Source organism: Triturus cristatus, chromosome 3_1, assembly GCF_964204655.1.
Source record: "Triturus cristatus chromosome 3_1, aTriCri1.1, whole genome shotgun sequence".
Taxonomy (NCBI): Eukaryota; Metazoa; Chordata; class Amphibia; order Caudata; family Salamandridae; genus Triturus; species Triturus cristatus.
The window spans coordinates 384217645-384244995 of NC_140583.1; positions in this window are offsets into that span (position 1 = coordinate 384217645).

Consider the following 27351-nt stretch of genomic DNA (forward strand, 5'->3'; position numbering starts at 1 on the left):
GAATGTAAGGAATGCACTTAACTGACGAGCAGTAAAGAAAGAGGAAGTGGATGGGACGTCACAATATTATATACGATGGACTGAGATATGATTGGACTATAGTTGCCTTGGAGACTACCCCCCTAATAGTTCATGGGTTGTGTAGTCTTTTGTTTAATGACTGTTGTGTTACGTTTTCTTTGAACTGCTATGCAAATAAAGTGAGGAAAGATATGCATAATCCTCGCCTCCGTCCTGCCATAGAATTCATTAAACTTTATTAGATCTGATTTAGAAACATAGATCATAAAAGTGTACATAAAAACAGTAAATCCTCTTTCCTAATACAATACAGTGAGAAATAATTAAAACCAGTAGGTAAAAACAGGTGTTACAAAGCCCGGTTCAGAGCAACTTCAGTTTAACAGAATTGTAAAGATCAAGGTTTCGCAAGATCAATCTCATGTACTTCGTGCAAAATACGCAATAAGGGGTCCAAGTAAGATGTAACGCTCCAATACCTGACCAGTCTGCACTATATAATACTGCAGAAAAACTAAAAATAAAAAGTGTGTTGCACACTTCTGTCATGGGCTATATGTGGGCTACATCTGGGTGATATATGTGCTACATTTGGGCTCTTTTTCCTCTGGTGGCCATCTTGGGAGACTTATTTGTTATGAAGTGTCCTAATTTTCTCATTTAATGCAGTCTCCTCAGTAGGAAATGCTTTATATTTTTTAATTTGAATCCATCAAGAAGGCATTCAGATGTGTCACACATTTGCCATACATTCAGAATGTTAGCACTCTAGTTGTTCATTATATCACTGTAGTAAAGCTACTGCTCACTAGGGAGTTAACTGGAAGTCTACTGCTGGTATTGAAAGTGATTGTTTCAGTCTGCATGTCAGAATTTTCTAATGAAATAGAAGAGGATTTGAGATCTCACTTAAAACATGCCCTACATTTTCTTTCTGCAGCACTAACCATAATTACTATGGCAAAATGAACCCCCTCATTTTGTTCCTTTTTAATTTAAATGTTTTAAGTGTTACCAGTCTATTCCAATCAAGATGGCTTCAGGTGTGCCATAATTGTGTCATAAGTAAGACTGTTAGCTCTCTAGTTGTTCTTTAGAACACTCTTGGAAGCTGCAGTAGAACACAAAGGCATCAACTGACAGGCTGTTCCTGTTGAAATATAACAGGAAGATATTTGAGATCTCACTTAAAACATGTCCTAATTTTTCGTCCTAATGCACTAAACATAAATTCTATGGCAAAATGACCCCCTCATTTTGTTTATTTTTAAATGAAATGTTTTAAGTGTTACCAGTTTATTCCTATCAAGATGGCTTCAGGTGTGCCATAAAGCTCTCTAGTTGTTCTTTAGAACACTCTGGGAAGCTGCAGTAGGACACAAAGGCATTAACTGACAGGCTGCTCCTGTTGAAATGTAACAGGAAGATATTTGAGCTCTCACTTAAAATATGTACTAATTTTTCTTTCTACAGCACTAACCACAATTTTCTATGACAAAATGAACCCTCTCATTTTGTTCCTTTTTAAATTGAATGTCATAAGAGTTACTAGGTTATTCCAATCAAGATGGCTTCAGGTGTGCCATAATTTTGTCATAAGTAAGGCTGTTAGCGCTCTAGTTGTTCTTTAGAACACTCTGAGAAGCTGCAGTAGAACACAAAGGCATGAACTGACAGGCTGCTCCTGTTGAAATATAACAGGAAGATATTTGAGATCACACTTGAAACATGTCATAATTTTTCTTTCTACAGCACTAACCATAATTTCTATGACAAAATGAACCCCATCATTTTGTTCCTTTTTAAATTAAATGTTTTAAGTGTTACCAGTTTATTTCAATAAATATGGCTTCAGTTGTGCCATACCTTTGTCATAAGTAAGGCTATTAGCGCTCTAGTTGTTCTTTAGAACACTCTGGGAAGCTGCAGTAGAACACAAAGGAATCAACTGACAGTCTCTGCCCTTGTTGGATGTACATAATTTACTGAGAATGACAGACTTAATTCTCACATGACTGAGAAAGAGAATGTGAATTTACAGAAAATATGCTCTAATTTTAGCTTCAGTTTTCTCTCAAACATGATTCATGATATCCCAGCAGAAGGTTTTTCACGGGGTAAAATCACCTTAGAACACACCACAATTCATGAAATTAGCATGGTACCATCAACAAATGAATTCTAATGTAACTAAAGTCTGTTATCACACTTTATAGTTCTCCTTTTGGTAACCCTCAAACTCTTTGATTCACTACAATTTATTTCAATGGGCTACTATCATGTATATTGGTCCCAAAATGGCTGCCAGCAATTTCAGGATGAAGTGCTGACAGCCAATCAGATCTCACGATGAGATGTGTCATTAGGCTCCACCCAGATATTGAAACTTTTTCTTTTTCTAATTTCTCATGAACTACTGAATGGATTTACACCATTTAACGAAAAGGGATCTTTCTGAACCAAGGGGTACCTTTTCGCCAAATTTGGTGTAATTCCATTCAGCAGTTCGGGCTGTAGCTGTGTCTAAAGTTTCCTATGGGAATAAACATGGAGAAAACACGTTTTGGGACCCCCATTTTTTCTCAGCCCCCGCTTGCCGAATCACCCCAAAATCTTTAAGATAGCAGCTGACCGGAGCGCCCCACGTGCTTTGAATATTTCGCGAAGATTCGTCAACCGACGCCAAAGTATTGGGAAAAGAATGTTATGTGTTTCCTATGGATAATAGGTCCTAACTATAACTACCTACTGGCGACCGCCAGTAGGTAATATATATATATTACCTACTGGCGGTCGCCAATAGGTAGTTAAAGTTAGGACCTATTTTCCATAGGAAATCCGCAACATTCTATTCCCAATAAGTCTGGCGCCGGTTGATGAATCCTCACAAGATTTTCCAAACTTTTGGCCAGCTCCGCTCCGCTCCTACCCTGAAAGTTTTGTGGTGATTCATCAAGCGGGGGCTGAGAAAAAAAGGGGGTCCCAAAGCGCGTTTTCCCCATGCAATTTCCCATAGGATCTGTTGTCGCAGCTTCAGCCCAAACCGCTGAACGGAATGACACCAAATTTGGCAAAGAGGTAGTCCTCAGTTCGGACTCGGGTCGTTTGCATATATGGTGTGAATCCGTTCAGTATTTCCTGAGAAAATTAGAGGTAAAAGTACATAAATATATATGGCCGCGGAGGATCCGCGCACCGTACACACACTGTAAGCGCACCCTCCCCGAACCGAGCGTGCACCCTCCCAATCGCGTGCTGAATACTAATTGGCTGTCGAGTGTCTCTCTACATTCGAAACCAGGAACTGTTGGCGGCCATTTTCTGCCTCGGTAGAAGCGAGGCTGAAGAAGCAAGGGGAATAAGTGTGTAAAACATATAAAGGGGGCAGAGTGGAAATACTCTGACCCTCTAGAGATGCTTAGGGGGTCCCACTTGTAAAAAAAAAAAAAAACGTCGAAATGCGCGCACGGTGCGCGCATACTATCGCGTTGGGTGCACGGATTCTCAGTGTAGGGTGCGCGGATCCACGGCAATATTTTTTGAAAAAAGACAAGAAATCATTGGTTGTATGACTACTTTCTACACTGAAAGGTAGGGTGTATATTTCTGTTTTTTAAAGGTATGATTCTTATTGGTTAACAAAAACAGATTGTAAGGAACATTATATATGATAAGCTCATATGTTGAAAAGTCAAGCACACTTCCTGCCTTGTTTAGTAACATTGTGTGCTGAACTTGTGATCTGTGAGCTCAGTGCAGTGCTCCATGAGCTGTTTTTATAGTAACAGGCAGAAGGCAGATTGGGGGAAGGGTTGAAATGTACTTCAGTTGGAAAGGGTTGAAATGTTTAAACAATAGAAATGTGTGTTTGCTTTTGAGTTTATGTGTGAAGGATTGTGATTTGATGTTTACATGTATATGTGTGGAAAAAGAAAGGGAAACTTTTCCATTCTTTGTTTTTGCTGAGAGGTGGACAGTGCAGAGATTCTGTAAAAGAAAATATGGTGAGTGACTGATATACTTCTTAATCTACAAAAGAACTTGAATGATGAGTTATTTAATCGTGAGGGGATGTATGTAGACTATTTTGATTTTAATCAGACTAATGTATTTCTCCTGCTAAAGTGTAGGGAGTACTTTTTTTCTCTACAATCTTATTGGCAGTGTGTGTGCATGTAGAAACCATTTTGTGATAAGCATTTGTGTTTTTCATGTGTTTGCAGACAGATAACTGTGTTGTTTTAATATTTTGGTAGAATTAGAAACCAGTCATTGTTTATGAATTTGTGAAATGAGTTATGTTATGTTTCTATACTAAAATGTGGTACTACTTCTAGATGAAGAAATGTGTTTTGGTATAGTGCAAGGGATAGTGTTGTTTGTTTAGAATCACACAGTGAGTCTGTGTACATTTGGGAACCACTGTGAGAGAAGCATTTGGTAACATCGTGTATTTGCTGACAGATAACTATTTTAAAACCTGTCATGTTGTCAAGTTTTAGTAGCATTAGAAGCCAGTCATTGCTTATGCATTGACTAAATGACTCAGGCATTGACACAAAAGTGCAGTCCTGAAATATGAAGATTGTGTGCTGTTCCCTTACCACTTCCACAGTAGTGAATGATTTTTGGTAAACTCCTAGGGATAGTGATGCTTGTCTAGAATCACACTGTGAGTCTGTGTGCATTTGGGAACCACTGTGAGAGAAGTGTTTGGTAACATTGTGTGTTTGCTGACAGATAACTGTTTTAAAACATGTCATGTTGTCAAGTTTTAGTAGCATTAGAAGACAGTTATGGCTTATGCTTTCATTAAATGAGTCAGGCATTAACAGTAAATTGCAGTCGTGAAATATGTAGATTGTGTGCAGTTCCCTTACCACTTGCACTGTAGTGAATGAGTTTTGGTAAACTCCTAGGGATAGTGGTGCTTGTCTAGAATCACACTGTGAGTTAGTGTGTATGTGGGATCACTGTTAGAGAAGCATTTGGTAACATCATGTATTTGCTGACAGATAACTATTGTAAAACCTGTCATGTTGTGAAGTTTTAGTAGCATTAGAATCCAGTCTTTGCTTCTGCGTGGATTAAATGAGTCATGCTTTGACACTGATGTGCTGTACTTAAATATGTAGATTGTGTGCAGTACCATTAACTCTTCCAGACTAGTGAATGAGTTTTGGTAAACTCCTAGGATAGTGTTGCTTGTCTAAAATCACACTGTGAGTCTGTGTGCATTTGGGTAAGGATTGTGAGAGAAGCATTTGGTAACATTGTGTATTTGCTGACAGATAACTGTTGTAAAACTGGTCATGTTGTCAAGTTTTAGTAGCATTAGAAGCCAGTCTTTGCTTATGCTTTGATTAAATTAGTGAGGCTTTGACACAAAAGGGCAGTCCTGAAATATGAAGATTGTGTGCAGTTCCCTTACCCCTTCTACAGTAGTGAATGATTTTTGGTAAACTCCTAGGTACAGTGGTTGTTGTCTAGAATCACACTGTGAGTCTGTGTGCATTTGGGAACCACTGTGAGAGAAGCATTTGGTAACATTGTGTATTTGCTGACAGATAACTGTTGTAAAACTGGTCATGTTGTCAAGTTTTAGTAGCATTAGAAGCCAGTCTTTGCTTATGCTTTGATTAAATTAGTGAGGCTTTGACACAAAAGGGCAGTCCTGAAATATGAAGATTGTGTGCAGTTCTCTTACCACTTCCACTGTAGTGAATGAGTTTTGGTAAGCTGCTAGGTATAGTGGTTGTTGTCTAGAATCACACTGTGAGTCTGTGTGCATTTGGGAAGCACTGTGAGAGAAGCATTTGGTAACATTGTGTATTGTTTAGCAGATAACTCTTTTAAAACCTGTCATGTTGTCAAGTTTTAGTAGCATTAGAAGGTAGTCTTTGCTTATGCATTGATACAATGAGTCAGGGTTTGACACTAAGGTGCAGTACCATGTACTATTCTGTTCACTGTGGCAGAACTGAAAATTTAAAGTTTTACCTAAGCACTGTCCTAGAAGTAGTGTGATTATTTAGTCAGTTTCTAAGTACCAAATAGATTGCTTCAAATGTCTATGCAGTATGCATGTAGTGTTCTAACATACTATATACTTGTCTTTTACACGTTCAATTCCCTAGTCAGTATCCATACACTTCCAGGAAACACCCTGTCACTTCCTTTGCAGTCCTCTAGAGACCCATTCAACAGCATGTACTAATCCATTTACTGTGCCAAAACCCAAACACTTATAAATTCACAAAGACACTCTCTTTCCAGTACTCTAATGATTCAGTCACTGCCTAAGTATTCATGCACTGAGCCAGGTCTTAACACATGGACTTCTTCAAACCCCTATCCACTATGCATGCAGTCCTCTAACCACCTACACACTTGTCTTTCACACCTTCAATTCCCCAGTCAGTATCCATTCACTTCCAGCAAACACCCTGTCACTCCTGTTGCACTCCTCTAGTGACCCATTCAGCATCATGTACGAATCCATTCACTGCGCCAAAATCCAACCACTTATAAATTCACCCAGGCACACTCCTTGCAGTACTCTAAACATTCAGTCAGTACCCAAGTACTGATCCAGTGACCCAGGCCTTAGTATATGGACTGCTTCAAACCCCTATCCACTATGCATGCAGTTTTATAACCATATACACCTGCCTTTCACACCTTCAATTCCCCAGTCAGTATCCATACACTTCCAGGAAACACCCTGTCACTCCCTTTGCAGTCCTTTAGTGACCCATTCAGCGCCATGTACTAATCCATTCACTGTGCTAAAACCCAAACACTTATAAATTCACCAAGATACTATTGTTGCAGTACTCTAATCATTCACTCAGTGCCTAAGTATTCATGCACTGAGCCAGGCCTCAGCACATGGACTGCTTCTAACCCCTATGCACTATGCATGCAGTCTTCTAACCACCTAGACACTTGTCTTTCACACTTTCAATTTCCTAGTCAGTATCCATACAGTCCAGCACTTGTCACTGCCTTTGCACTCCTCTAGTGACCCATTCAGTACAAAGTACTAATCCATTCCCTGTGCGAAAAGCCTAGCACTTATAAATTCACCTAGGCACTCTTCTTGCTGTACTCTAATCATTCAGTCAGTACCCAAGTAGTCATGCAGTGAGCCAGGCCTTAGCACATGGACTGCTTTAAATGCCTATGCAGTATGGATGCAGTCGTCTAATCACCTACACAGTTGTGTTTCACACCTTCAATTCCCTAGTTAGTATTCATACTCTTCTAGCAAACACCCTGTCACTCACCCAGTGTGTCTCCATATAGTACTGTAATCATTTAGTCAGTTAGCATGTAGAGTTTTAGTGAGGTAGGCTTTAGGGCATGAACTGCTTCAAAGTAGTATGCACTATGCATGTAGTGTTTTAACCATTGTCACACTTCTGGTTCAGGGACATAGTTTCTTAGTCAGTATTTATATAAAATGTGTTTGTACAGTAATGGAATAGTATAATTTTGAAAGTTATTAATATACATTTATTTGTTATTCTTTTTTACAGATACAGAATAGGCGTGTTTCTCATCTGTTTGACTCTTCTCGTGCAAGATTGTTCGGATGAAGGGTCCCTAGGTGTTTCATCATACTTGCCGTGCCGCATGAGTATTTTTTGTGGTGCCTTCTGCAAAAAAATTTCCTCAGATTCGGTAAATATTTTAAAGAGGCAACATTTACAGTTTTTGTCAGTTAAACTTATAACATTTTGTTAGCTGTATGCATTTTATATATCTGTGATTTGTTTCTTGTGGTATTTTGTTGAGAATACCATGTTGTTGTTTTTTTAACAATCTTTCTGATTTTCCAGGTCTGTCGTCGACATCCATGGTGTCCACAGGAGTGTTCCGCCTTGATGTTTTGTATTATAGTTGTTACATTTTGTTTATTAGTTTATCGTTCATATATATGTTAATAAAAAAATAAAGTTTGAAAATAGTTTATCGTTTACTTATTTATGATTATAAAAAATAAAGTTTGGAAAAAAAATTAATAACGTTTTTGGTTGTTCTCTTAACTGGTGTGTGACTCTTTCTTGTTCTTATTACTGGTATTTGATGGAGTCCACCATGGTGTTAAATTTTGGGGCACTTATCGCTGGAATACTGGTGATATCTGCAGTTTGCACCAACTTCTGAATAGTGTGTTAGATTTATCTCAACTTTACTTCCGTTAAAGTGCTGATAATGAAATGGAGACTAGCCGTTCTTGTGCAAAAAGACACGAGGTGCACCTTTCCAATTTATTCTAAATACTAAAATCCTGTATTGAATTGCACTGAGGTATTGGCTGCACTTACAGTGTACACACAAAATCTATTAAGAAATCGCATTGTATTTATATTGATTGGGAATAGTGCGTCAGGTGCTGGATCTTGACGAGATACACTGCTCAGTTCGTATATTGTTCTGCACACGAAAAAAATCACATTACAACTTTCACACCAAATGCAATGCGAAATAAATTCCGGCGATAAGACACGTTAGCACCAGGGATTTTACACCTGCTTTCTGCTGGTGTTAAGCAGGACAACTACCTGCACCATGAAAGGGAACACAGCCAAGAGTCACACCAGAACACCCACAGTTGCCATAGAGTCAATGAGCATGATACAGGGATACCCATGAGGGCCAGAAGACTCATCTCAACAACTCCAGGACCTCCAATGCCCCCCAAACCCACATCTTAGTAAGTGTGTCCCTGTGGTCATTGTCTTAGCATGATAGGCACGAGCCCTGCAACATCACAGTGTGCTTTCACCTCAGCGTTGGCAGTGAGCCTGGATGTGTAGCTACATACGCATCCTCCTGCATGCACAACTGGCGTGTGCTGGTCTGTCATTCACAGGTCAGTGCAGGGGTGTGCCTATCCGGCAAGGGGAATGGGGTGTCTCGGACATGTCCGTGTACAGGAAGTGCGGTAAGTGTGTCTCTGTGTTCTGGTGTAGCCTGCTACAAGAGCCGCAGCAGTCGATGTTGTAAAGTGGCATGCACCACCTCCAAACGGCACTGTGATGGTGTAGTTGGAATGCAGCAGGACATGCGCAAATAGGCATTACAATGGTGTGCCGTACGAGTGCATGAGATACAACAGCGCACCGTACAAAAGTATGGGGGCTCATAGGAGGGAGGAGCAGCCATTTGGCAACATAACACACAGTGAACTCGACCATGTGCCACATGCTGGGCATCTCATCCATGATGACCACGGTCGCAGACATCCCACAACACCAACGACTGGCCTTTGTACACATCCTGTATGAATGCAGCGTGGTTTTCACTTCTATGCTCATTTAGTGGTGTGATGTTGGTGGGTTGTGTGACTTGTGCTCCTTGTTGGTGTGTTTCATTTTGGCCATTGTTAGTCTATATGTGTGTTGTACTTAATTGTGCATGTGTGCCATTCTGCCCATCTCCCCCCTCCCCCCACTCCCTGCTTCTTCCTCTTCCTAGTGCTGTTGTGTCTATAATTTTGTTGCTGCACACATAAATACATGTAAAGAATAAATTAGAATAGTTCCTTGATTCTTTTAGGTTTCAAAACTTCTCTATTGGGTTCTTTTTAATTTTCCATATGAACCGCTTTTTTAATATTCAACAATACATAGAAGTCAGAAGTGCAACGTATTCTATCAACACACTTTCTAGAACATTCTACAACACGTGCAGGTTAAAAGTTCATCAATTTTTTAAAACTTAACGATATTTTTTTGCAACATTTTCTTTAACATTTAACGACACGTGCAGGTTAAAAGTTCACGATTGTTTTAAGTTCCAACAGTGCCTTCCAAATGCAAGTAGCAGGTGTGGTTGAGCTGAGCAAATTTTATCCTATGAAATGTACTCCACGTTGAAACTGCTTTTTCTTAACCAATCACAAAGATGCTTTTCCACAAAACTAATGTGCACCCTACTTTTAAAAAAGAATGCTTTTCATGACATCTTTAGAGATAAGTTATAGATAGGAATTAGCATTTAAAAAACCTTTGACATTCAATGAAAAAACCATAGGTTTCATGCATGTTATAGTTAGGAATTGGCATTTAAAAAACCTTTGAAATTCACTAAAAAAAACATAGGTTTCAGGCACGTTATAGTTAGGAATTAGCATTTAAAAAACCTTAGAAATTCACTGAAAAAACCATAGGTTTCAGGGTCGTTATAGTTAGCTGGACATTTCCCTCGTACAAAACCCTAGAAATTCCCCTGTTATAGTTAGTTCAGCTAACTATAACTCGCGCCCCCACAAGGCACTGCTGATGACGTCACCTATTACATCACTCATGATATGGTCAGTGACATCACTGATGACATCACTGATAACATCTTAAATGACATCACTGATGACATCATCCAGTGAATGTGTGTTTTTCTGAAAATTACATATGTTTTATATATGTATATCTCAAGGTCGATGGAAGAGTAAATGGGTATATAAGTGTCTAAATGGATGATTTGTTTTTGAAAAATTGATTGTATAACTGACTGATTAAGTGTATCTTAGTGAATACATGGCTTAGTGAGTAATGTTTAAATATGTTAATATCTGTATCAGTCTCTCACTTTGTGTATAAGTGGCTGCATGGGTTGGTGAGTAGCTACATGAGTGTCTATATGGTTATTAGTTGTTTTTTGAGTATCAGTATGAGTGTCTGAGTGTCTGTATGGATCAGTGGGTGGTATTACGTAGTGCATAGGTGCATGAATGAGTGACTCACTGTTTGTATGTGTTGAAGACAGCATGTGTGCAGGACTGTATGGGTGGATGAGTGTGTGCATGGATGTGTTAGTGAGTGAATGACTGTCTCAATAGTGTCTTTATGAGTAACTACATATGTTTTAAACTTGTATATGTGACTATTGGTGTATATAAGTGAGTATATGTGAGAGTGAGAGATTGGAAGAGTTCCTGTATGAATAAGTATGTGTTTCTATAAGTGATTGTTTAAAAGACTAAGTATGTGTAAGTTTCTGTAGAAGTAATTGTGGTGGTGTGTGTATATTTGTATAACTGCATATGCAAGTAAATGGATGTTTGATCCTTTATTAGCATGAGTGACTATGTGTGTGAGTAACTCTATGGATGAGTGGCAGTGTGTAACAGGATGTATAGGTGTATGAGTACATAAGATGAGTGAGTACACATATGAGTGATTGTATAGGACTGTTTGTGAATGAGTGGATGTGTATGTGGATCTTAGAATTACTGAATAGGTTGTTGTAACTGGTATTGGTATTGGTATGTCCATTGTTTTGAAAATTTTTGTTTCTATTTTTGAATGTGTGTATCAAAGGTTATATTAGGGTGGGAGGAGGTCTGCCACTTTATCACAAGGATGATGTCATCAGTGATTTCATCAGTGATGTCATTTGAGATGTCATCTGTGATGTCATGAGTGATCTCACTGACCATTTCATGAGTGATCTAATATGTGACGTCATCAGCAGTGCATTGTGGGCGCGCGAGTTATAGTTAGCTGAACTAACTATAACGGGGGAATTTCAATGGTTTTATATGAGTGAAATGTCCAGCTAACTATAACGCCCCTGAAACCTATGTTTTTTTCTGTGAATTTCAAAGGTTTTTAATATGCTAATTCCTAACTATAACGTGTCTGAACCCCATGCTTTTTCAGTGAATTTCAAAGGTTTTTTAAATGCTAATTTCTAACTATGCCTACAGAGATAGGACATGTGAAGAAAGAAGAAAAAACGCACAGAAAGAAAAAAAAGAAATGCAGAAAGAAGCAACAGATGTCCTCAAAGATGAAGAAAAGTGCAGGAAGAAGGAACACGTGCAGAAAGAACAAACAGAAGAGCAGAAAGAAGCCTTGTTGCAAAATCATTCTGTATCCTCAACTTTTTCAGACGGATACTGGTGGTAACTGAATCTGACTAACCAGTCCTAGAGCCAGTGCTATGTTAAAAGACACTTAGAATATAGTGAAAACACCTACATACACTAGGGAACACTATGCGTTGGGGTCCTCCTGTGATTAGCATAACCTCCTCTGTAAGCCCCTAGTATATAATAGGGCAGGGGGATTAAAACTACCTCTTAAAACGCGCCACAGCGTGTGTTTGCACATGTCACCTCAGGCCCTGTCCCCTCCCCACTATGCAAACATGCTCTGTGGCCGTTTTAAGTTGGGAGAATAAGTCCCCTTAAATCCTGAGGGTCCCTAGGGTCCAACTAGTCCACTAGGTACCTCCAGTAAGCGTCACAGAGCTGAGATGCAGAGAGATGTAAAAAAGGGCACGGCCTAGACCACCTCTCTGCAATACAGCACAGTGGCGCTTACAGGAAGCACCTGGTGGGCTAGGTGGCCCCCAGGATCCCTCAGCATTGAAGGTGAATTATTTCCCCCACTTAATACGCGCCACAGGGCGTGTTTGCACTAGGCCTGGGCAAAAATTTCGTTCCGTTCGCGGAAATTGCGATAATTTGACATTTTTGCGTTCCGCGGAGAGCGTGAAAATGTCAAAAATTCCGGTTTCCGCAGCTTGGCGATAATTTGTTTCTTGCTCGCGCTGTAAAATGATACATTCTCGCGCGCGCGCGATCGCCTTACCTGAATCCCTGCGTTCGCCGACAAGTTTTCTTGATCCGGTCGCGTTCTCCATGAGATGTTGTATTGTTTTTAGCCATTTGCGCTGTCTCGCGACAGTTCGCGCCCGCAGTGACGTCATGCGTCGCGCGATCACGTCTTTCTTCTCGCGATCATGCACCGCGAGAACAACTCAAAACAAGATGGCCGCGCCCGCAAGCAACCACATGGGTAAGTTGGCGACCCGCAACCATGCAGAAAATCTCGCGAACATGCCGGAAAAAAACTTCCGCATCTTCGCGATATTTCTGCTTGTTTGCGATAATTTTAAACATTCTCGCGATAATTTGCGAAGGTTAATTCCGCAAATTCCGCCCACCCCTAGTTTGCACACGTCAGCCCAGGCCCAAACCCCTCACTTCACCAGTGTTAACACGCCCTATGGCCATTTTTAGTTGGAAGACTAAGGTCATTTGAATCCTGAGGGTCCCTAGAGTCCAACTAGTCCACTAGGTACCTCCAGTAAGCTTCACAGAGCTGCTTTTTGGAGAGGTGTAAAAAATGGCACGGCCTGGACCACCTCTCTGCAACGCAGTGCAGTGGTGCCTACTGGAAGCAACTGGTGGGCTTGTAGGCCCCCAGGGACCCTCAGGATTGAAGGGGAATTATTTCCCCAACTTAAAACGCGCCACAGGGCGTGTTTGCACATGTCACCTCCGGCCCCGTCCCCTTCCTTCCCCACTGTGTAAACACGCCCTGTGGCCGTTTTAAGTTGGGAGATTAAGTTCCCTTGAATCCTGAGGATCCCTAGGGTCCAACAAGCCACTAGGTTCCTCCAGTAGGCACCACAGAGCTGGGTTGCAGAGAGATGTAAAAATGGGCACGGCCTAGACCACCTCTCTGTAACGCAGCACAGTGGCGCTTACTGGAAGCACCTGGTGGGCTAGTTGGCCTCCAGGGTCCCTCAGTATTGAAGGTGAATTATTTCCCCCACTTAAAACGCGCCACAGGGCGTGTTTGCACACATCACCTCAGGCCCCATCCCCTCCCTTCACTACTGTGTAGACACGCCCTGTGGCCATTTTTAGTTTTATTTAATTAATTATTTATTAATTGAATTTATTGAGCGCGACAGCTACCCATGAGGGTTTCCCGGCGCTAAGAGACAGATCAACAACATCAGGCAGAATATTTAGAGATCAAAGAGCCAGGTTTTCACCGCTCTGCGAAATCGCATATGACAGTTTTCCATCCGAATGGCCAAAGGAAGTGAGTTCCACAGTCTAGGTCCTAAGTTCGCAAAGGAACTACCGCCCATTCTGAAGAGTTTAAACTTTGGTACATTGAAGAGATGATGGGATGAGGAACGAAGTGAGCGAGCAGGAAGGTAGGGGCTGACAAGGGCCTGAAGATAGAGGGGAGCTGATCCCATTTAGTTTGGAGATTAAGTTCATTTGAATCCTGAGGGTCTCTAGGGTCCAACTAGCCCACTAGGTACCTCCAGTAATCTCCACAGAGCTGCGTTGCAGAGAGGTGTAAAAAGTGGCACTGCCTGGACCACCTCTCTGCAACGCAGCGCAGTGGCGCTTACCGGAAGCACCTGTTGGGCTAGCCCCCAGGGGCCCTCAGGATTGAAGGGGAATTATTTCCCCAACTTAAAACGTGCCACAGGGCGTGTTTGCACATGTCACCTCACGCCCCGTCCCTCCCTTCACCACTGCGTAAACACGCCTTGTGGCCGTTCTAAGTTGAGAAATTAAGTCCCCTTGAATCCTAAGGGTCCCTAGTGTCAAACTAGCCCACTAGGTACCTCCAGTAAGCACCACAGAGCTGCGTTGCAGAGAGGTGTACAAAGGGGCGTGGCCTCAGAACACCTGACTGCAATGCAGCTCCCTGGCGCATATTGGAGATACCTGTTGGGCTAGTTGGCCCTCAGGGACCCTCAGTATTGAGGGGAATTAATTCCCCAACTTACAACTCACCAGGGGGCGTGTTTGCACAATGGGGAAGGAAGGGGGCGTGGCCTGAGGTGATATGTCTGCAAACACGCCCTGTGGTGCGTTTTAAGTTGGAGAATTAATTCCTCCTCAATCCTGAGGGTCCCTGGGGGTCAACTAGCCCACCAGCTACCTCCATTAAGTGCCACAGAGCTGTGTTGCAAAGAGGTGTAAAAAGGGGCATGGCCTCAGAACACCTCTCTGCAACGCAGCCCCTAGCGTATACTGGAGGTTCCTGGTGGGCTAATTGGCCCCCAGGACCCCCAGTATTCAAGGGGAATTCATTCCCCATTTGCAAACGCGCCAGGGGGCGCTTTTGCAGAGTGCTGCAAGGAGGGGGTGGCCTCTGGTGCGATGTCGGTCTTTTATTTATTTTATTTTTAAGAAGGGGGGCTGTGTGGCCCCCCTTCTTTTCTAATGTATTGGCCCTGGGGACCCCATCCCCCGGGGCATGGCCTTTTATTTAAAAAAAAAAATCTTTAGGAGGGGGCTGCGTTGCCCCCTCCTCAGGCCACTTATGGCCCCGGGGACCCCATCCCGCGGGGCCGGCCTTTGTTTTTTATATTTATTTTGGGGAGAGGGGCCACATGGCCCTCCTCCCGGGCCTGCTGGCCCCGGAGGGGGGCCATGAGGCTCCCTGGTTCCTCGGGAGCCGGCATTGCTTTTCCACATGGGGAGCTTCTAAGATGCAGCTCCCCGTGTGGAAAAGCAATTTGGTTTGCATTTTGAAAGAGAGAGCAGGTTTCCCTGCTCTCTCTTTCAAAGTTTGCTATGGCAGGGCGGGAGCTGCGAGGGTCCCGCCCTGCCATAGCAAACTACAGTGTCCCAGGGGTGGGCACCCCGGGACACTGCAGGAGCTGGGCCTTGGGGGTGGTGGTCCCCAGGGCCATGACAAGGCTCCAGGAGGGGGGCCACTCGGCCCCCTTCCAACAATTTACAAAACCCCGGGTGATGGTGGTTCCCAGGGCTGAGGGGTCCATCACAGACCACCCAATTTTAATATTTAGAGCCACGGGGAGGTGGTGGTCCCAGGGGGGTGTGGGGGGGCTTGAGCCCCCCCACACAGCTAATTATTTTTTTTTTTAAAGCCCCGTGGGTGGGGGGCCCCAGGCCTGTGGGGGGCAGTGTGCCCCCGCAATAGCAATTAAGTAGGCCCCCCAACATTAAACTAAGAAGCCCCAGGGGTGGGAGTCCCCGGGGCTGCGGGAGGGCAGTGAGCCCCCCCGCAATTATGTTTGAAAAGCTCCGGGGGTGGCGGTCCCAGGGGCTGGGAGGCCCCTTTGCACCCCCATCCCAATACAAATATTGCCCCCGGGATTTGGCCCACCCGGGGGCTAAATATTAATGAAGCGCGAGAGCCCGTGCTTCGTTCTTTTAAAAATTTCGGCTGTAATTCGCGCTGGGTGCACGAATCTCGACTATTTTTTTTTTAAATGCTTTTTTGGGACCCCCTTAGCAGGCCTAGGGGGTCAGGGTGTTTCTACCCTGCCCCCTTTTTGCGTTTTGTGCATTACTTTTTCTGTAGAACCGAGGCACAAGACGGCTGCCAACACTTCCTGGTTTGGAGTGTTGGCAGCCAATTAGCATAAAGCTTGTGCTCGGGAGGATCCGCGGCCCTAGATATATATGTGTTTTTACTTTTGATTTTCTCAGCAACTACTGAAAGGATTTACACCATTTAACAGAAAGGGTTCTTTCTGAACCAAGAACTACCTCTTTGCCAAATTTGGTGTAATTCCATTCAGCAGTTCGGGCTGTAGCCGTGTCTAAAGTTTCCTATGGAAAATTGCATGGGGAAAACACATTTTGGGACCCCCCTTTTTCCTCTCCCTTCGCTTGACGAATCACCCTGAAACTTTCAAGATAGGTGCGGACCGGAGCGCCTCACGTGTTTTGAAGATTTGGCAAAGATTCATCAATCGGCGCAAAAGTTATTGGGAATAGAATGTTGCGAATTTCCTATGGAAAATAGGTCCTAAATATAACTATCTACTGGCGAGCGCCAGTAGATAATATATATATATACATATATATATATTCACTGAAAAAACCATAGGTTTCAGGCACGTTATAGTTAGGGGTCTTCGGAATTTGCAAAATTCATTTTCGCAAACTATCGCGAAAATGTTACAAATCTCCGCAAACACGCGGAAATATCGCGAAGACGCAGAAGTTTTTTTCCCGCCCGTTCGTGGTATTTTATGCGTGATCGCAGCTCACCAACTTATCCATGCGGTTGATCACGGGCGCGAGATCTCAATCATCTCATACTCTCGCGGAGCATGATTGCGAGAAGAAAGATGTGAACGCGCGACGAATGACGTGATCGCGTGATTAATGACGTTAACACGGGCGCGAACTGTTGCAAGACAGCGTAAATGGCTACCAACAATCTAACATCTCGAGGAGAATGCGACCGGATCGGGAAAACTTGTCGGCGAATGCAGGGATTCAGGTAAGGCGATCGCGCGCACGCAAGAATGTATATTTTTTACAGCGCGAGCAAGAAAAAAAATTCCGGTAAGATGCGGATTGCGGAAATTTTGACAATAGTGTTTTTATGAGTAACTACATATGTTTTAAACTAGTATACGTGACTATTAGTGTATATAAGTGAGTATATGTGAGAGTGAAAGATTGGAAGAGTTCCTGTAGGAATAAGTATGTGTTTCTATAAGTGATTGTTTAAAAGACTAAATATGTGTAAGTTTCTGTAGAAGTAAGTGTGGTGGTGTGTGGATAACTGTATATGCAAGTAAATGGATGTTTGATTCTTTATTAGCATGAGTGACTATGTGTGTGAGTAACTCTATGGATGAGTGGCGTTGTGTAACAGGATGTATAGGTGTATGAGTACATATGATGAGTGAGTACATGTATGAGTGACTGTATAGGACTGTTGGTGAATGAGTGGATGTGATCTTAGAATTACTGAATAGGTTGTTGTAACTGGTATTGGTATGTCCATTGTTTTGAAAATTGTAGTTTCTATTTTTGAATGTGTGTATCAAAGGTTATATTAGGGGGAGAGGAGGTCTGCCACTCTATCACAAGGATGATGTCATCAGTGATGTCAACAGTGATGTCATGAGTGATGTCACTGACCATGTCATGAGTGATGTAATATGTGACGTCATCAGCAGTGCATTTCAGGCGCGCGAGTTATAGTTAGCTGAACTAAATATAATGGGGGAATTTCAATGGTTTTGTACGAGTGAAAATTCCAGCTAACTATAACGCCCCTGAAACCTATGGTTTCTTCAGTGAATTTCTAAGGTTTTTTAAATGCTAATTCCTAACTATAAAGTGCCTGAAACCTATGTTTTTTTCAGTGAATTTCAAAGGTTTTTTAAATGCTAATTTCTATCTACGCCTACAGAGATAGGACAGCTGAAGAAAAAAGAAAAAACGCACAGAAAGAAAAAAAAGAAATGCAGAAATAAGCAACAGAAGTCCTCATAGACGAAGAAAAGTGCAGGAAGAAGGATAACGTGCAGAAAGAACAAATAGAAGTGCAGAAAGAAGCCTTGTTGCAAAATCATCCTGTACCCTCAACTTTTTCAGACGGATACTGGTGGTAACTGAGTCTGACTAACCAGTCCTAGAGCCAGTGCTATGTTAAAAGACACTCAGAATACAGTGAAAACATCTACATACACTCGGGAACACTATGCGTTGGGGTCCCCCTGTGATTAGCATGACCTCCTCTGTAAGCCCCTAGTATATAATAGGGCAGGGGATTAAAACTACCTCTTAAAACGTGCTACAGGGCGTGTTTGCACACGTCACCTCAGGTCCCGCCCCTCCCTTCCCCAGTGTGTAAACACGCCCTGTGGCCGTTTTAAGTTGGGAGATTAAGTCCCCTTGAATCCTGAGGGTCCCTAGGGTCCAACTAGACCACTAGGTACCTCCAGTAAGCGCCACAGAGCTGCGTTGCAGAGAGGTGTAAAAAGTGGCCCGGCCTGGACCACCTCTCTGTAACGCAGCTCAGTGGCACTTACTGGAAGCACCTGGTGGGCTAGTTAGCCCCCAGGGGCCCTTAGGATTTATGGGGAATTATTTCCCCAACTTAAAACGCGCCATAGGGCGTGTTTGCACACGTCACCTCTGGTCCTGTCCCCTCCCTTCCCCACTGTGTAAACACACCCTGTGGCCGTTTTAAGTTGGGAGATTAAGTCCCCTTGAATCCTGAGGGTCCCTAGGGGCAAAATAGCCCACTAGGTATGTCCCGTAAGCGCCATTGCAGAGAGGTGTAAAAAGGGGCACGGCCTGCATCACCTCTCTTCAACGCAGAGCAGTGGCGCTTACTGGAAGCACCTGGTGGGCTAGTTGGCCCCCAGGGTCCCTCAGGATTGAAAGGGAATTATTTCCCCAACTTAAAACGCGCCACAGGGCGTGTTTGCACACGTCACCTCAGGCCCCGTCCCCTCCCTTCACCACTGTGTAAACGCGCCCTGTGGCCGTTCTAAGTTGAGAGATTAAGGCCCCTTGAATCCTAAGGGTCCCTAGGGTCAAACTAGCCCACTAGGTACCTCCAGGAAGCACCATAGAGCTGCGTTGCATAGAGGTGTAAAAAGGGGCATGGCCTCAGAACACCTGTCTGCAACACAGCTCCCTGGCACATACTGGAGATACCTGTTGGGCTAGTTGGCCCTCAGGGACCCTCAGTATTGAAGGGGAATTAATTCCCCAACTTACAACTGGCCAGGGGGCGCATTTGCAGAGTGCTGCAAGGAGGGGTGTGGCCTCCGGCGCAATGCCCCATCCCCAGGGCCTGCACCCTAATTTTTTTTGTTGGTCCCCGGGGCCTTAATCGGCCCCGGGGACCCTAACCCCCAGGTCATGGCCTTTTTTTTTCTATTCTTTAGGAGGGGGGCTGCGTTTCCCCCCTCCTCAGGCCACTTACAGCCCCGGGGACCCCATCCCCCGGGGCCGGCCTTTGTTTTTTATTATCTTAAAAAAAATATATATTTATAGAAACACCTAGGACATGCTGGACAAACCGTTTGTACCTATCACCATGACGATTTGCGTTATATTCATTAAAAGGTGACTATGCATACAATGAATCCACGTGGAATGTATTTACACCTAGTGAAGCTCTAACGTGTCTGACGCCCTCCGTGCCTAATCCCGGCGCCCCCACCAGTGGGTACTCTCCAAGTAGACACCCTTGTTGTTTATTTATACAAACATGGGTCGCTATTGACGGGCACATTTAATACACACGCACACCAAGAAATTCAAAGGGGATTCAACATAAATTCGACCAAACTATGCAAGAAACCCCCTCACGGTTAATAAAACACACATCCACCGCCGGATGTGTAAAACTTTTTATTTTTATCTCTGGAAAGGAGACAAACCTCACTTGAGAGTAGGCCTGGGCAAAAATTTCGTTCCGTTCGCGGAAATTGCGATAATTTGACATTTTTGCGTTCCGCGGAGAGCGCGAAAATGTCAAAAATTCCGGTTTCCGCAGCTTGGCGATAATTTGTTTCTTGCTCGCGCTGTAAAATAATACATTCTCGCGCGCGCGCGATCGCCTTACCTGAATCCCTGCGTTCGCCGACAAGTTTTCTTGATCCGGTCGCGTTCTCCATGAGATGTTGTATTGTTTTTAGCCATTTGCGCTGTCTCGCGACAGTTCGCGCCCGCAGTGACGTCATGCGTCGCGCGATCACGTCTTTCTTCTCGCGATCATGCACCGCGAGAACAACTCAAAACAAGATGGCCGCGCCCGCAAGCAACCACATGGGTAAGTTGGCGACCCGCAACCATGCAGAAAATCTCGCGAACATGCCGGAAAAAAACTTCTGCATCTTCGCGATATTTCTGCTTGTTTGCGATAATTTTAAACATTCTCGCGATAATTTGCGAAGGTTAATTCCGCAAATTCCGCCCACCCCTACTTGAGAGTCACAGCGTGCTCCTGGCTGAGCCCAATGCTGTGTTACACCCACCAGTGCCCGCCGAGTGCCACACACCTCTGTGTTGTATTCCACCAGCTAGTGCGTATGCTATGACACTCTCTAGCCCATGTGCACTGTAACACCACCCCGTGAATATGTCATGCCACACTTGCCTTCGCACGGGTTATATTGCCCCATCTAACATGCCTTTCTCGATGCTTATGTTATAACGCACAGCGCTATGCCATACATATTACAATCTGGGATCCATATCTTTGTCACAGTGCATATGCAACGTTACACTCCCCAGCACATATTTTATATTACAACTTTAGAGTTAGGTTACACAACACTGCCCTGTGCATATTACACTCCAAGGCGCAAATCGCATAGCATGCGCTAGTGCCTGTGCTATCTCGCGCTCTCCAATGAATCTGTCATTGCGCACAATGTATTGCATATTATAATTCACGCCCCGGTTCATCTTATATCACACTTTTTGCTGCATAGTTTATTCCATATACTATACCTAGTTTTCATTTTCAATCGTGCTCTCAGGACTATGTTCTATATAACACTGCGTCCAACTACCCTTTTCACGGGCATTACATTTTGCGATGGGGGTGGAGAGTCAGGGGGTGTTTCTGCCAAGTGAGCCCGGAGTCACAGTCACAAACGTCCTCTTCTTCCTGAATAAAAGTGATATTATGCTGCATACTTGTTCATATTTTAAGTAGTTCGCACAGACACACATTTTAAAAACAATAAAGTTCTTAATACCCACCTTCTCTGAACAGTTAGCTTGCTGCCCCATCCACCTCCTCCCTATCCTCTGTTGTCTGAATCCATGGACTAGCCCTCTCCCTCCTGCCATGCATGGTCTGATGTGCTGCCACTGCCCTACATTTAGCATGATATACCAGTCCACTCCTCCTGCCCTCCATTGCCCAATTATATGGCCCATCATTGACCTCCTGCTTAGCCTCTGTGCTTAGCTTGCAGCCTCTATTCTTCCTTCCCCCTGCCATCCGATGTCTTTGTGCATGCCCCTGCTCCATCCTTTTTGCCTACCATGTTCCATGGACCTGCCACTCCTATCTACTCTGAGTGTTCTGTTGAGCTGCCACTCCCCTCCCACCTGCCTAGCATTGTCAGATGACTGTAACCTGTCCCTGCCCCCTCCACCCTGCCTGTCCTCATTCCATGCCCCTATCTTCTTCCTCCTGTCCTCTATGGTCCATTTTACTGCCACACCCTTCTGCCCTCCCTGATCTGTTGTGCTGGAACTGCTCCTCCTGCCTGCCCCACGCGGTCTGTTGTGAGGCCCCTTCCCCTGAACTCTCTTGTCTGTGCCCAGGTCCTGACCCTCCCTTCTATCCTCCATGGTCCTTTGTGCATGCCCCTGCACCCTTCTTCTTGCCCATCATAGCCATTGTGCTGCCTCTAACCCTCCCGCTTGCCATGCATGGTCTTCTGTGCTGCCATGGCCCCTCCCACCTTCCCTGTGTGGTCAGCTAGCTGCCCCTGACCCCCTCCCACCTTCCCTCCATGGTCTGTGTTTATGCCATCATAGTCTCACTGTTGCTCTCCATGGTGTGTCTTATTTCTAGTGCCCATCCTGCCTGACCTCCATGGTCATCTTGCTGCTCCTGCCCTGTTGCCCCCAGCCCTCTGTTTCCATGTGCAGACCCCTATTCCCTCCCTCCTGGCTTGTCTGTTCCATTGTAATGCCCCTGATCCGTCCCTCCTGCCCTTTATTGTCTGTTATGCTGCAGCTTTCTCTCCTGTCTGTCCATTATGGTCAGCTAGCTACCATTGCCTCTTTCCCCTCTGTTCTCTGTTGTCCATGTGCATGGTCTTGTCCCCTCCCTATTGCTTTCTATGGATTGTTGTGATGCACTCTCGTCCCGCATGCCCTGTGTGGTGTATTGTGCTGCTGCAAACCCTGATGCCTGCCCTGTAGGGTCAGTTTGGTGCACCTCTCCATGTCCCTCCTGTCCTCTGTTATCCAAGTCCATGTCCCTACCCCAATTCCTCCTGCCTTCCATGATCCAATGTACCATACTTGCGAACATTTGAACTTGGTAAGAGGGAGATTTTGAAAAATTGATTTTCCCCTTTGAGTTACATTGAAAAAGAGGAGATTGTAGACAGGAGACAGATCAAATAAACCCATTTGAGCTTAAAAACATTGGACGTTTCCTGGCTGAAACGGGTCTGTTGGCATGTATGGTTGTACTACCACTGCCTCTTCCTTCTGCCCACAATGGTCTATTATATAGCCACAGCCTCTCTTGCCAGTCCTGTATTGTTGGTTTGTTGCCCCTGCCCCCCTTTCCACTGCCCTCCATAGTCTGTTGTGCTGCCACGGCCCTTCCTGCCTGCTCAGTGTGGTTAAATTGTTGCCTTTGCACCCTCCTACCTGCCTTCAATTTTCAGAGTCCGTGCCCCTGACCTCTGCCTCTCAACAGTATCCTAATGAACAACTCGATTGCTAACATTCTATATTTATTACAAAAGTGTGGAATGCCTGACGTCATCTTCATGTAATCAAAACTGTAATACCTAGAGCATTTCCTTTAGAAATTACATATATGTGAGGGTCTTATTTGCATCAAAATTATGGTTAGTGCTCTAAAAATCTAAAATGAGGACATATTTTCTGAGTTTTCAAATAGCGACAAAGAACTTTTAAATTATTTGTAATCTTTATGTTTTTTTATCCAGTTGACCACTTGATTAAATGTTGCACTTAAGGGAGAGGATGTGGTGTTTCTTCCAGAGCTGCAGACTTTGCAACTGGGGAACCAGGTTGGAGTTTCTGCTTTAGCTCAACATTCTGTGATTCTGGTCAAATCACTTAATCTCCCCATGTCTACATCCAAAATGAATTTGATCTTGTGTGATGTAACCAAAGCTCATGTAAAGCACTCCAATACCTGACAAGTCTACACTATATAAAACTGCAAATACACAAAAAATAAGTGTTTTGCACACTTCTGTCATTGGGCTACATGTGGGCTACAGCTGGGTGATATTTGTGCTGCATTTGGGCTCTTTTGTTTCTGGTGGCCATCTTGGGAGATTTATTTGTTATGAAGTTTCCTAATTTCCTAATTTTCTGCAGTCTCCTCAGTAGGAAATGCTTTCCGTTTTTTAGTTTGATTCCATCAAGAAGGTATTCAGATATGCCACACATTTGCCATAAATTCTGAATGTTAGCACTCTAGTTGCTCATTAGATCACTGTAGTAAAGCTACTGCTCACCAGGGAAGTCTGCTGCTGGTATTGAAAGTGCATGTTTCAGTCTGCATGTCAGAATTTTAATGAAATAGAAGAGGATTTGAGAAGTCACTCAAAATGTGCCCTAATTTTTCTTTCTGCAGCACTAATCATACTTTCTATGGCAACATGAACCCCTCATTTTGTTCCTTTTTAAATTAAATGTTTTAAGAGTTACCACTTTATTCCAATCAAGATGGCTTCAGGTGTGCAATACGTTTGTCATAAGTAGGACTGTTAGCGCTCTAGTTGTTCTTTAGAACACTCTGGGAAGCTGCAGTAGAACACAAAGGAATCAACTGACAGTCTCTGCCCTTGTTGGATGTACATGTTTTACTGAGAATGTCAGACTTCATTCTCACATGACTGAGAAAGATAATGTGAATTTACAGAAAATATGCTCTCAGTTTACCTTATAGATCACCTTCCAAACCTCTGTGGGAAAAGCATGAGAAAATAATTTTCTCTCAAACATGATTCATGATATCACAGCAGAAGGCTTTTTCACATGGTAAAATCACCTTAGAACATACCACAATTCCTAAAATGATTTATAATGTAACTAAAGTTTTAAAACCTTCAATTAACTGCAATGCTTTTTATGAGGTGATATCATGTATATTTGGTCCCAAGATGGCTGCCAACACTTCTTGGATGAAGTGCTGACAGCCAATCAGATCTCACAATGAGATGTTTGGTTAGGCTCCGCCCAGATATATATGTGATTTTACTTTTGATTTTCTCAGGAACTACTGAACGGATTTACACCATTTAAGCCAAAGGCACGACTCTGAACCATGGTCTACCTTTCTGCCAAATTTGGTTTAGTTCTGTTCAGCAGTTCGGGCTGTAGCTGCGACTAAAGGTCTTTATGGAAAATTGCATATGGAAAACACATTTTGGGACCCCCCTTTTTTCTCAGGCCCGCTTGACGGGGCAGGCCACGAGTTTTGAAAACTTCACGAAGATTCGTCAACCGGCGCCAAAGTTATTCTAAATAGAATGTTGCAGATTTCCTATGGATAATAGGTCCTAACTATAACTACCCACTGGCCCACCAGTAGGTAATATATATATATATATATATATATTACCTACTGGCGGTCGCCAGTAGGTAGTTATAGTTAGGACCCCTTTTCCATAGGAAATCCGCAACATTCTATTTTGAATAACTTTGGCGCCGGTCGATGAATCCTCGCGAATTTCTCAAAATAGGTGGGGCGCTATGCTCCGCTCCTACCCTGAAAGTCTCGGGGGGATACGTCAAGCGGGGGCTGAGATAAAAGGGGGGTCCCAAAATGCGTTTTTCCCATGCATTTTTCCATAGGACCTTTAGAACGAGCTACAGCCCGAACGGCTGAACAGAATTACTAGAAATTTGGCAGAGAGGTAGTCCCTATGTCAAGGAAGTGCCTTTTGTAGGTTTGGTGTAAATCTGTTCAGTAGATTCTGAGAAAATAGCCTTTAAATCAATATATATATCTGAGCCCGCTTACGGTACGCTTACCGTACGCTTACCGTAAGCGTACGGTGGCGTGCGCGAGCGCGATTCTGATTGGCTGTTAGACCTTAGTAAACATTCGAATCGGCCGAAACCAGGAAGCGGCGGCCGCCATTTTGTGTGTTTCACTCAGAAAAAAAAGAGTGAAAACAAGAAAAGGGGGCAATGAGGAGAGTTACAGACCCCCTTACATTTGTGAGGGGGTCAAAGAAGGACTGTAAAGTACAAAGAAAACATTTATTGATTTTAAAAAAAATCACGGGGTACGCGTACGGTAAGCTTACGGTAAGCGTACGTTAGAAAAATAAATAAATAAATAAATGAAATTCAGATTTAAGTGTTTAGATATTAGGGGGCTCTAAAAAGAGCCGTTGTGTTTATGAAATGATTTTTTAGTGGTACCTACAAGTAAGTACCGATGCAGAGTCTAAGGTTCAAGAGGAAGACTCTGTTCCCTTCATCATTGAAGTGCACACCATCTCCTCTATAAATGTCTTGCATGTCATAACGCAAGTTGTTGTGGTAAATGGCACCCATACCATAGTCACGGAGGAAAGCAGAAACAGATTTGTTGACGTGCTTTCTTGCTTTGTCATTGCACCGCGTGCCCACCGTGCGTGCACGGCACTAACTGCGTAAAGTGGGCGCGCAGTGCGCGAAGCGCACCGCGTGCTCACTGTGCGCGCACGGTGCGCGAAGCGCACCGTGCGCGCACGGAACGAACTGCGTTAAGTGGGCGCGCACGCCACGAATGGCGTAAAGTAACTTAGCATTTAAAAAACCGTACAAATTCACTGAAAAAACCATAGGTTTCACACACGTTATAGTTAGGAATTAGCATTTAAAAAACCTTGCAAATTCACTGAAAAAACCATAGGTTTCACACATGTTATAGTTAGCGGAAATTTTACTGATAAAAAACCAATGAAATTCCCCCGTTATAGTTAGTGCAGGCAACTATAACTCACGCGACCGCAATCTTCTGCTGATGACATATGTGTCTTTATGAAAAAAAAATATTTGTAATATATGTATAGCTAAAAATGTATGGAAGAAGACATGGGCAAATAAGTGTCTAAATACAGTATTAGCATCAGCAGAGGATTGCGGTCGCGTGAGTTATAGTTGCCTGCACTAACTATAACGGGGGAATTTCATTGGTTTTTTATCAGTAAAATTTCCGCTAACTATAACATGTGTGAAACCTATGGTTTTTTCAGTGAATATATATATATATATATATATTACCTACTGGCGGTCGCCAGTAGGTAGTTATAGTTAGGACCACGTTTCCATAGGAAAACCTCAACATTCTATTTTGAATAACTTTGGCGCCGGTCGACGAATCCTCGCGAATTTCTCAAAATAGGTGGGGCGCTACGCTCCGCTCCTACCCTGAAAGTCTCGGGGGGATCCGTCAAGCGGGGGCTGAGATAAAAGGGGGGTCCCAAAACGCGTTTTTCCCATGCATTTTTCCATAGGACCTTTAGAACGAGCTACAGCCCGAACGGCTGAACAGAATTACTCAAAATTTGGCAGAGAGGTAGTCCCTAGGTCAAGGAAGTGCCTTTTGTAGGTTTGGTGTAAATCTGTTCAGTAGATTCTGAGAAAATAGCCTTTAAATCAATATATATATCTGAGCCCGCTTATGGTACGCTTACCGTACGCTTACGGTAAGCGTACGGTGGCGTGCGCAAGCGCGATTCTGATTGGCTGTTAGATCTTAGTAAACATTCGAATCGGCCGAAACCAGGAAGCGGCGGCCGCCATTTTGTGTATTTCACTCTGAAAAAAAAGAGTGAAAACAAGGAAAGGGGGCAATGAGGAGAGTTACAGACCCCCTAACATTTGTTAGGGGGTCAAAGAAGGACAGAAAAGTACAAAGAAAACATTTATTGATTTTAAAAAAAATCACGGGGTACGCGTACGGTAAGCTTACGGTAAGCGTACGGTAGGAAAAAAAAAAAAAAAAAATGAAAATCAGATTTAAGTGTTTAGATATTAGGGGGCTCTAAAAAGAGCCGTTGTGTTTATGAAATGATTTTTTAGTGGTACCT